The following is a 12,712-nucleotide window of genomic DNA, read 5'->3' as shown; positions in this document are numbered from 1 at the left end:
CTATTTATCACTTTTTTAAAGTGAGAGTTTTGACATCAAAGAAAAGCCAAGCATAAATCAGGTCTCTAAGTAGAACATTTGATTCTCCTACTCCAGAAATGGGCATTTAGGACAAAGAGCATCTGGATTGTATTCAGGAGACGTGAATTTTCTTCTTAAGACCTCTACTGGCTGACTGTGGCCTGTATCAGTTTTTCGAATCTTCCAGGATCTGTAATAGAGTATGGAAGAAAGATATATCAGGTTGAGAGAACAGCATTAATCTTAAAAATATACTGCTTGTTTGGAACATGGCAAAGAGCCTGCTGGGGCTGGAAGGACATGTTTATGGAATGCAATAGTAGTAAATGGGACTGGGAGGCTTTGGATTTTACTCAGCAGCAACTGAAGATTTTTGAGGAGTGGTGCAGTCTTATCTTCATTATGCTTTGCTTGGGAATATTGTCATTCAGTAATGGCAAACAGCCTATGAAGAAACCATACAATATCAAGTCAACCAAACTGATATTTATTTTGCTTACAAAATGAGAAATCAGGAGGTGGAGAGCCCAAAGTGGTGCAGCATTTCCAAATAGTCATCGAAACCTCAGATTCCCTCTACTTCCTGTTTCACCAGCCTTAGCTTGAAACTTTTGTCCCCATTCTCCCAGAATGCCTATTCCAGCAGAAAGTGAAGGGAGACTAAAAAGTTAAAAATTTATTCCAACTAAACAGTAATATAATGGCTTTGATGGAAGTCCCATCTTATAGACTTTTGGCCAGAAGTGGATCAAAGGAAGTCTGGGGCTGTATATGATTTGTGTTTGTGTGTGTGTGTGTGTTTTCTAAGTATAATTTATTTACAATAAACTATATGTATATAAGTTGTACAATTCATTATGGAATCATTACCATAATTAAGATACCAAGTATTTCTAGGAGGCAAATATTTTAAAATGGAAAATTTGTCACCTCAAGGTTCTTTGTAGCAAGGGAAAAATGGGAAAATAGGTGTCAAGAAGCAAATGGAAGTATCTGCCAGAATTTCTAGATTCAAAAGTTTTCCCAAGGGTACCCCTCCAAGTATTCCTCCTAGTTCAGCTTGGTGGACCCCAAAAGAGCTTTTGAGGAGAACCCAAAGCAGGAGCTTGACTTGGGATCTTTTCTGGCTAAGTCTGCCTTGGCTGGTAGTATAACTTAGAGGTGAACATGATTTTTAGAGTCAGACCAGGGTTAAAATCCCAGCTCCATTTACTAACTCCTTGTGTGGCTATGAATGATTTAGTTCAGTGAATATTCATTGAGCACCAACTATGTACCAGATACTCTGCCATTTCCTTGGGCATATGGCAGTAAAGGGCAAACACAGTCCATCCCTTCACAGAGCTTACTTCCTGGTGATGATTGAGCCTTTTTTATAAATAGGAGTTGTGGTAAGGATAAATTTAGTTCCTATGACATGTAAATAAGTGCTAGTTTAATGGTAATTGTTCAGAAGCTGTCCTAGATTTGGATTCTTTCTACTGAAACTAGTACTCAACATTTGGGAGCTTAGATCTCTCCACTAGAAGTTCTGCTTGATTTTGGATTAATCCCAGGAGTTCTGGGCTTTTTTTGGAGCTAATTAAGGCCAACTAAACTGTGACCCTAAACCTCATTGGGTTAAGAGCACATGACCTAGTTTCTTCCCTCAGAGGGATGATAGTTCTCAAATATCTTCTTGGAATCTCAGAAATCCCCTGCCTCTGAAAATCCTTCTATTTTGAAGCTATTCAAGGACTAGAGCTTATTTTTCTGATCCCTCCCTGCTCACCCCTCTGTGGGTAACTCTGGTTTCCTTTTACAACATCAGAAACCTGGGAATAATCCTAGCACTCCAAAGACATTAGGGCACCTGGGAAAGCTAGGATTTATCCTAGATTATGGGGACCTTGATTCTAGACCACAAAATTCCTGATTTCTCCCAGTGTAATGAAGAAATGTTATGAAGATCAACAGTTCTCCTTTTCCTTGCAATTTCTTTTGCCTCTTGCTAGCATAAAAAAATATTGGAATGTTATAATAATTGTTATTATTAGTATTAGTAGTAGTAGTAGTTACATGCAGTAACTACTATGAGCTGGGCACTTTATATACTATCTCATTTAATAACCTTGTTATTATTCTTATTTTACAGAAAGGGAACCAAGTCTGCAGAGATGACAAGCACTTTGCCCAAGGTCATTTAACCCATGATGGATGGAATTGGAATTTACACCCAGCTCTGTCTGACTTTAGGCCTCATTTTTTTTTTTTTTTTTAACTGTTCTGATATATTGTGGCTGTTTTGGGAATTACCTATTCTTGGGAAATATTTATCACAGCTATCTTTGAACACAGTTTGGTAGAAATCCCAAATACCTTAATAGTCAATTCTATTTCCCTTTTCAAACTCTTAGTTCAGCCATGTGTCCAAGGAAAAGTAGCTGTCTTTGCCAAGCTCTTGAATTTTTCATCTTGATCCTGGCAGTTGACTCCGTGGTCTGGCCCAGTGTGCAGTTGCCAGTTCTGAGAGCTTGCTGTGCACTGTGCCCTGTCAGAGACTATAGTTGGGCTCCCTACATATGCTTGCCTCTAGACAAGAGTCCTTCCCTTTTCTCAGAGCTGAGTTAGTTGTATCTGAAATGTACTTGGGTGGGCACTTCCAATTCCCTCTGAATTTTTAAGTGCGTTGAGGGGTAAGGAAGCAGAAGAAAGTCAAAACAAAACATTTCATGAATGCCCAAAAAGCATGTGAAAAACGTTTCTATGGAACTTTCTGATATTCCACTTCTGGCCCGGTGATGGTTTCTCCCAAATACTGGGTGTTTGGGACATAATTAAACAATATACCATAATTTGTTCAAGCTATCCACTAATGATAAATATTAAAGTTGTTTCCTATTTTCTATGTTTATAGTTTTATAATAAAGGCTGAGAAGTTAATAAAGGCAGGCACCTATAAAAAGGTTGCATTGGGAATGATGGTACATAACTTTTTTGTGCAGCAGCATTATTTCTTTGGTGTAGGTTTCCAAATATAGATTTATTTGAGAGGGTTATTGGATATGAGTTTACCATGTTTTGATAAGTTTTGACAAACTTCCTTCCGAACTGGTTGTGTCATTTACACTTCCACCAACAAAAATGATTGAGAATGTTTGTCCTGGGATCAATAGTTATAATCATTGCCAATTTAATACAATAACCTATTTTTTAAACAACCTAGTATTGCTTTAATTTCTATTTTTTTAATTACTGATAAGGTTGAATTTCTGATAAACTTTTTGACCAATTAGCTATGTAAATATGATTTATATATGTGAGCATATGTAATGTGTTCAAGGCATTTAAATAGCACCTGGCACAAAACAGGTGCTGTGTAAGTTGCTATCTTATTATTACCCTTAATTTTGTTTTATAAATTACCTGTCATTATCCTTTACTTGTTTTCTATAGATATTTATTTTTAAATTATCTTTTAACAGGAATATTGAGTACCTTTGGATCCTGGAGTTAATGAGAAGAGTGGCATTTGAGTTTTTTCCCCCAGTATGGAAATTTATTTATTAAGTAAATAATATTAGTTAGAAATTTGTTAAATTTCTACCTTAATTTTTCTAGCTTTGCTTTTCACTGTTTGGATACATGCAGTATTCATTCATTCCTTCCCTTGAAATGTTAAAATTTCAAGAGGTGATGGTCTTCTTTCATTAATCTGCCATGTTAGGGACTCTTTTTTGTTCTAACATGCTTCACTTTTCTTCTATTATTTCTTTAATTACTGCTTCTGTCTCATTTTTTCCTGATACTGTCTGAAATATGAACAAGATTAGACTTTTGTTTTTTATCATTCATTTATGACTTTGTTGCTCTCCTCTTTTAGGTCTGCATTCTGAAAGAACCTTTTAATCTTATTCTTCACATCACTAATTTTATTTTCTGCACAGTTGATTCAATCCTTATTGCTTATATTATAGTTATGATATTGCAACTTTTGGGTTCCTTTACTCCTCATTTTCTTTTTCTTTTCTTTTTTTTTTTTAAGATTTTATTTATTTATTTGATAGACAGAAACCACAACTAGTCAGAGAGGCAGGCAGGGAGAGAAGAGGAAGCAGGCTCCCCACTGAGCAGAGAGCCCGATGCGGGGCTCGATCCCAGGACCCTGAGACCATGACCTGAGCCGAAGGCAGAGGCTTTAACCCACTGAGCCACCCAGGTGTCCCACTCCTCATTTTCTTTTTGATGCCTTTTACCCAAGTAAACCTCTCTGTAATTTGTCATCTAACTTTATTTTGCCTTTTGCAATTCATTTTTTCTTAGTTTTATTGGGGACATGAAGTACATGCTTCCTATTATTTTCTTCTAATTCCTATATAGTAAGTTACTTTTAAATTTTGCTTTTTTTCATCTTGAATGTCATCTTCAACTTATTATGCCATAGAATATTTTTGTTTATATTTTATTTATTTATTTGACAGACAGAGATCACAAGTAGGCAGAGAGGCAGGCAGAGAGAGAGGAGGAAGCAGGATCTCCGCCGAGCAGAGAGCCCGATGCAGGGCTCGATCCCAGGACCCCGGGATCATGACCCGAGCCGAAGGCAAACGCTTCAACCCACTGAGCCACCCAGGCGCCCACCATAGAATATTTTTAAAACCCCATTTCAGTGTTGTTGTTGTTTTTTCCCCTGCTTCTCATTTTTGTGTGAGCAGTGGACTACCCATGTTTGGTGTTTTTGCTCACAAACTGGTAGGTTAGACCCTGGCTTTCTGCTCTTAAACTTGACTACAGCTTGCTATCAGTTATGTTATGGTTCACAGATCCAACTCCCACAGCCCATGAGGAGGAAGAAATGAGGTAAACATAGGGTAGTTCAGCAGGAGAGTGTTGATTGTGTCCATTCCCCTCCATACTTAGTGAATTCTGGGTCCAGCTTTCCTTTCCTGTCTGTTTCTTAGCCAACTTGCCTTCTGCTTTATATAAGCTATGCTTGTGCCCTGCTTCCCTCCCAACTGCAGTCTTACTGTTTTGGTATGGCCTCTGTCAGAATTCAAGATATCAAGAAACACTCCTTTCAAATGCCATTTTTCCACTTCAGCAAATTGAAGCCAAAGGGGTTTACTCTCTGCTGTCTTGGACCCCCCAGCAATCAGATCTTGTCCCTCCAACTAGGTGACTATGCACCGGAGAATTTGAGTAATTTCTTGGTGACTGGTCATATTCACTTTTACTCTGATCTACTTTATCTATAGCTGATAACGCCTCTAAGTTTCTCCTTTGTGAGTGTTTATATTCCTGGTTTCTAATTTGAAGGGGACTTCTGCTTGTCTTTTATAATCCTTTGAACATTTCCCTGGAAATCTGAAAATGGGGTATGAAGCACCTGTGCTCTGATTCACATATCAGTTCTCTAACTGTTGCCTGTTTACTAGAACATGGCAACATTCAAAAAAATAGCTAATGATTAAACAAAGAATATCTTTGAGCTTAAGGGATACTGACTGTCTTTATGTGATTTTTTTTTTACAAAGATTTTATTTATTTAGATAAGAGAGAGAACCATCAGGGGAGAGATAGAGGGAGTAGGAAAAGCAGACTCCCCGCTGAGCAGGGAGCATGACTTGGGGCTCTATCACAGGACCCTGAGATCGTGACCTGAGCCAAAGATGGACACTTAACTGACTGAGACACCCAGGCACCTCTTTATGTGAACTTTGTATTATTTTTCTGTATGTTGAAAACTATATTTCTTCAAACTTCTAGATATTTTGTACGGCAATAATGACAGTCCAGTTCTGATTAGAAATTCAGACTGCTCCTGAAGTAAGTTCAAATATTTATTACTTCATTTGTAAAAGAAATTATGCCTGCTTTCCTTCAATGTTCTGTCCCCATGTTAGGCACATCAGATAGAAAGATAAATAAAACATGGTTCCTACCATCCTACAGGAACCTCACATTATAATATGACAATCAACTGGCAGCAACTGCTTTTTTTCTTTACCAGGCCAAACATCAGAATTGCTTTTTGAAAATGGAAGTGCTCAGGATAATGAAATGTCTTTTTCTTTCTGGCACTGGAAGTCTTGTTTATTTGAGTAAATCAATGAAGGAATTATTTTACCAGGGGCTTAACAAGAGATTGGGAGAATGTTTATCTCACTAATCCTGGGGTAATGGAGGAAGAATTTCCTCTTTTATGGTTCCTAGACTTTGTGGAGTCAGAAAAAGTTAAACTTGACTGAATTCACATTTTCTTTTAAGTATTTTTTGTTAACTACAAAAGATTTTTTATTTTATTAATAACTGGAGTCAGTGTACAATCATATATTTATTTTAAGTATTGATATATTCCTATCCACATATATAATAGAAGACAAAATATAACTTCAGTTTCTGGAGTATAGGCATTTTATTTTTGAAATTTGTTAATGCTAGTTGGCACATATAACTAATAGAAAATATTTTGACAACCAGAAATAGAGACATGCATCCTTCAGAGCCAAACATATGTCTTTATCAAAGTAATAGAAATCTGTGGATTTTATCTGCTTACCTTCAAAGATTAAACCTTTTTTTCTTTTTTTAATGAAATTACCATAACTTTTTCCTATTCTTGGTGGGGCTATCGCATGAGGTGCCTCCTTAACAAATGCTGTCTTGGTAGGGCTATCAAATGAGATGCCCCTTTAACAAATGCATGGGGCCAAGATTCAGGCTATGCTGACCACATTGCTGTAAGACATAGTCTCTTAGTTTCTCTACCTGGATCCCTAGAATGACATAGCTCTGTCCTCCAATGTCTGATTATGAAGCATATCCTTCAATCCTGTGAGCTGTCCTGTATCTTTCTAATAAATTTATTTTAACTCAACTTTCTGTTCTTTGAATCCAAAAATCCTGATAGATAGAGAGACAAGACTTTGGTAAAGTTCAAAACATTGGAATTAAGTAATATTATAAAATCTTTTTAACTATTTGTATTTTACTTTGGAGTATATTTTATTACTCCTTCTGAATATGGTGCTCTCTTCTGAGAAATTATGTCAAGCACAATAATAAAACCATAGAAGGTTTATTTGATACAGAACAAGTTGGAGCATGTAAGATGATAGAAATAAGTAACTCTGCTCATAGTAGTATTCTTAAAGAAAACTCATTATCACCATCAAAATCATCTGTCAGACACCAGGCTCAGAGATGTACAGATATTATTTCTAGTCTTTACAGCAAGTTTGCAAATAGCATTAACCACATTTTATAGATAGGAAAGTTGAATGTTTGAAGCTTGCTTATTAGCACCTAATGACAATTTTAGCTCAGTTCTGCTCACTACAAAGCCTGTACTCTCTGTAAAATGACAGACTTTGGTTTCTTAAAGTGTGAAATTCTTTGTTTCTGTGCTTGGGATGTTGACTTGTAATTTTTACATGATGTTTATCCTTCTTTCATTAAATATTTATTGAGTGACTATGTGAGCAAAGTCCCCATGTATGTATGTAAATATAGCCTTGGGACATATGTTTTAAGAAGTAAGGATGACAAAAGAGCGTGTAGAAGGTCTTCTTTTTTTGCAGATTATTTCGATTATATCTAAAATATGTCTACCAGTCAAGGGCAAGGGCAATAAGTATTTCTCATTTTTGTTCAGAAAATCCACTCATGATTTCTTTCAAGTGACTCTAGAAAACTCTCATTTTTTTTCTTATTCCACTAATCCCAATCTATCCTACTCATCTAACATACATTCATATTGTGGTATGTTTGGAAAACTTTCTAAGTTCTAGAGAATTTTAGGTCATTTAATTTTAGGTATTACTATGCAGTAAGAGAATAAAGAGTATCACTGGAAACTTCTAGAAAATGGATAAAGTCCCAAATATATCAATGCTGCTATTAATGTTTCAGACATACCTGTATAGTGCCAGAGATGAATAGCCAGGGACTAGAATCTAATGATTGTGTAGCAACTTTTGAAGCATCTATAGCCAAATCTGACAACCACTTCATCCTTATCTTTTCTAGGACTCATAATAAGAATTGCACAGAAAACTGTACGATAAATATTTTCCCTCCCCTCATTCTTACACTACTATCCCTGTTCAGTAATAGAAGGGAAGAAGTTAAGCATGTTGCCTCATTGACAGCAGAACTCACTTAGTTTGTGCAGAAGAAATTTTCTGTGTGCTCAGAGATATCAATGTTTGCTTTCCATGTAATGGAAAAAACTATAAAGGTAATGAGTAAAGCTAAAATGCCGAAGAAGCATAACCAGGCTTTGGTTCTACCCATGCTGGAGGGTTTTGTGTATTCAAATTCATTACTAATGACTTGATCTATGTGAGATTGTATTTGAAAAATCTGTGCAGTTAGGGGGACTGTGTGTTTCTGATGGAAAATTAAACTGATGGAAAGAACAAAGCCAGATAGAGGGTATGAATACTCAAATACATGATTCAGGACAAAACAGGCAGAGCAGTAACTAAGTATAAGCTTAGGCTATTATTAAGCAGAGTGGCAGAAGGTTCGAAAGTGGTTAGATTCTGACCATCTGTGTCTGCTTTCTGAAGAAACTTGAAACAACAACAGCAAACTTTATTTTTCTCATAACTGGTTTAGATATAGTAAAGTATCCAGTCTCCTTTTTATTTCCATTCAAACACTTTCTGGTGATGATGGTGGATGGACATCAGTTGCCTTATAATAGAAAAACAGGTTATGACTAGTTTTATGTTCCTTGCTCTGTCCTAATCTCTTTGAACTCCTTAGGTGCTAGCTAGGAGTCTCACTAGGCTGCTATGAGAGGGTAAGCTCTCTGTGCCCACTGTGGGAACCAGGCTGAATGTGAGCATATCCCAGAAGCAGTACCAACTGCCCTTTGGATCAGAGATCCTTCAGGGTGGAGGTGGCTGAATGAGAAGCCCAGGCACTCAAAGCACCTCCCCAAACCACAACATCCCAGGTCAGTGGTTTTAAACATGGCTGAGGTTTAAAAATTGCAGACAGCAGGGTCCTAGCCAAATTTCCCAAATGAGCACATCCAAGAGTGGTTCTGGAAATCTGCTTTCTTAACAAATTATCTGAAGATCAGCTAAGATTCCAGACTACAACTCCAAGCACTTTGTGAAGAAGAAATGACCCTCCCTCCTCACTCCACTGGCGTGATTGCTTTTGTGCTTGGTGAGAGAATAGGTACCCGGGTTTTAGAAGAGTGAGACCTGTGGTTGGGACAAGCATCTCAGGACATTTATCTTTTTAAAGACTCCATCCTCCCCTTGCAAACTCTCAGCTTTACTGGGCAGTAATCTGTATTTGACATTTTCATCCATGTTCCCATTTTCTAGCTTGGCTTTGCCTTGGCCAAATATTAGGCAGCTAGAAAAGTGACCGGGTGCCTTAAAGATAGATATTGACGTATAATAATATCAGTAATAGGTGGAGGTTCCAGAAAATGGAGCTTTACTCACTGAAGTGCCAAAATCCTTTTTTAAAAAGTATTAAAACCCCTCTGCTTTCAGAAATAAATTATTGAACATTTGGATTTTTCTTGATGATTTAGAATCATCATTGAAATATGATTTCTTTTACTGTGCAATGCAGTATTTTCAGGAAGCTGTTGAAGTAGATAGTCAGTCTCTCCTGCAATTTTTATTCTGTGTTGCTGTTACAATTCTGGTTGGCCTCTGCGGTACCAGGGACTCTGGCTTTCTAAGAAACAGCTGCCTGCACGCTGCTGTCGGTATGTTTGCCTGGGCAGTATACGTTCCTTCATTTTTGTTTCTAATCTTTGCAGGCTACAGTACCAAGTGGCCGAACTGCTTAGAATTTGATCTTAATTCAAATGAGCTGGATTCTGGGCAGAGTTTTGACAATCTCTCCTGGGAGTAACTGTCCCAGGTTTGGGAGATGAATGTCATGACAAATGTTCTGGTTGCCCCGAAGGTTTTGTTTACACGTTTACTTTGTTTGCTGGTTGGTATATGGTTGTGTTTCCGAGGACTCTGAGTTGTTGGAGTGGTTCCTTCTAACTGAAGAGTTATTTTCTATAGCAGAAAACTTGGAGTAAGCCTTTGTTCACATGTGCCAGTATATTCATTTTTAACTTGATCATGGTTGAGAGAAAGGTTGAAAATGCCTGGTTGGAATGTGGAGCAAACACAGTCAGAATATTGATTTTTTTCCTTCCCTCTTAGGATATCAGTGATGCTGCATCATGGGCTGCACCAGGAAGAGGACTTAACTTCTCCCCTTCCTGTTATTTTATTTTACCCCCAGAAAAATCACTTGGCAGTTGTCATAGCTACATAAACCTTTGGCTTGTTGGTAGCCTAGGAAAATGCAACCCTTTTCTGTTTGCTGATAATCAGAGCAAAGAAAAGCACCTGCTGAGTTATCTTATAGGAGCAAAGACAGGCTAATGCCCAGACTCCAAAGAAAGCCGCCAATTCTCTGGCTATTCTCCTGGGCAGGTAATTTGATGCCACTGAGCAGCTGTGTGTAAAGACCCACTGCTTGGGTCCAAGAGGAAGGATGTTCTTGGCTTAACAGGCCTCGCCCACTATAGTAGTTCCTTGGTGGCAACAGGCAGGGCCACTCATTCTGGGGGGGCAAATTCATCAAAACAAGTGTTCTATCTTTGTATCTTTGAGATTAATGAGAAAGGCTTCCTCCTGGTTTTCTGCTCTTTGCCATTAATACCGTAAACTTACCTGCCAAAAATGATAGACATGACCATGCATTCTTAGCTTTTCTTTTATCTCTCTACAAATCTTACCTCTATTTTCTCTCTCTCTCTCTCTCTCTCAATCTCTCTCTCAGTATCTTATCTCTCTCTCTCTCTCTCTTTCTCTCTCTTAGTCTCTGCCCACCCTCCCGCCCCGCTTTGCTCCTTATCCTTTTGGAGTTATTCTAAATGAAGTATATTTCATTTAACTACTTGATCACTTGATGCACATTGGCTGAGGGTATGGAGAAGGAAAACTGTTTTAATGGCTCTTTGGGCTTTCAGTGGCTGTAGTCAGCACGATTCAGGCTTAGCTAAGTGGGGTGGTATCCATGGTGAGGGGTGCAGAATGCACCAGGCCTTGGTGCCAAAGGGAGATGAAACATGCGTCATATATTTGGCCATGTTGGAAGTCAGTGATTTCAAAGTTCCAATCCTGAGTTTATCATTATTGATCAAGAATTGTAATAAGGTAGAATAAGAATTTTTCAGGAAAAAAAATGGCAAAATGAGATAAAGCTCCAAAAAAGACTTAAAAATAAAACTAGATAGAAATGGGTTAGAATAAAAAGTGCTTTAAAATTAATGTTTGTTTAGCCGTAACATCAGTGACGTTTTTGTCTTAAATCATTAAGCAGTTATTTTGCATTTAAAGGACAAATTGTAAATCCTAGCAATGATCTACACTGAAAGAATTATAATGTGCCAACTTGTACATATTCATATTCTTATATCAGCAGTGTAAAAGTTTGAAATGTTTGCGAAAGAGATGTTTTGCTTTTCACATGTGGAATGGATATGTGGCTTTTTAATTTTTTATTTGATTTATTGTGAAAAATTACTGCCTGCTTATACTTTGAGATTTTCTAATCTGTGGGCTTCCATTCATTTACTGGTGAGAGAAGATTCACATTCTTGTTGGGTATTCTCTGCCTTGTAAAGGCAATTGCAGCTGTTTGTAGAGAAAGGCTGGCAGCATGACTCCTCGCCATTTTATCCAGGGACTAAATATTGACTTTGGTCACATAGCTGCCATATGCCGTTTTAACGTGTATTAGTCCAGATTTGTTTTTCACAGGGGTGATATTTACAGATAAGGATGGAATGATATTGAATGGAATGAAAAAAAAATTATTGCTGAAGAAATACTCAAAATACATAAGGCATTTTCCCTTATAACTTATGGTTTGAATTTATAGTACATGTAATTCATTTGCAGTTGTGTTATGATCCATAGGTGGATATGTCTTCTGAAGCCAGATACAGAGTAGGCATAGAGAGTATCATATGTTCATCAAGGGATTCTGAAGTCTAATCGCTGAGTTACATTCTGGCATCACTCTTATGATCTTGAAAAATTTTTTAACTTTCTGTGCCTTATTTTTCTCCTTTAAGAGGGGAAATAATAACACTATATTTCTCATAGGATTATTATGAAATTACAGATAATCAATTTAAAGCATGTAGCTCAGTGCCCAGCATGTGGCAAGAATGCAATAAATGTCTACAACTATTGCTTAAATTGTCCTAGCTGCAAATGAATCTCTATATAAGTTCTGACAAATGATACACCTCCAAAATTTACGGATAAGTCAGTAATCTTTGGAAGATGCCTAAATGTAGCACAAAAGTTAGGCTGATTAAATACAATAAACAAAGCAAAACAATAAAACTCATTTCACAGGAATTCAATAATTATTTGTTGTGTTAAAGAAAACTGGGTATTAGGCATTAGGAACCCATAGATTCAGAGACTTGCTGCGTTGAGTGAGGAAACTAAGGAAATACCACCCTTTCTGCTTGCTTCATTCAGTGCTTGCATCTCCTCTACCATATTCCCTTGGAGCAGACATTCATTCATACATACATGAGCATCTCCAGTGATGGCGACCCATCCATGAGGAGCCAGTTTTGATGATTGGAAAGATCATTTAGGTTGGACTGACAATCTGCTTCTTTTGCTTCCATCCATCCTTCCTAGTTTGG

General features: G+C 37.4%; 1 long non-coding RNA gene across 1 annotated transcript in view; it reads left to right on the top strand.

Annotated features, from left to right (window-relative positions):
- Positions 1–3,448, top strand: part of LOC309861210 — a 309,191-nt gene extending 305,743 nt beyond the window's left edge. Inside the window, exon 11 of the long non-coding RNA XR_014309815.1 lies at positions 2,156–3,448. This is a non-coding gene — a long non-coding RNA (uncharacterized lncRNA). The remainder of the gene's footprint in view (positions 1–2,155) is intronic.
- The last annotated feature ends 9,264 nt before the right edge of the window (positions 3,449–12,712 follow it).

Source organism: Mustela nivalis (genome assembly GCF_964662115.1).
Source record: "Mustela nivalis genome assembly, chromosome: 3".
Taxonomy (NCBI): domain Eukaryota; kingdom Metazoa; phylum Chordata; class Mammalia; order Carnivora; family Mustelidae; genus Mustela; species Mustela nivalis.
The sequence above is the reverse complement of the archived record's forward strand: the minus strand, read 5'-3'. Positions and strand labels throughout refer to the sequence as shown.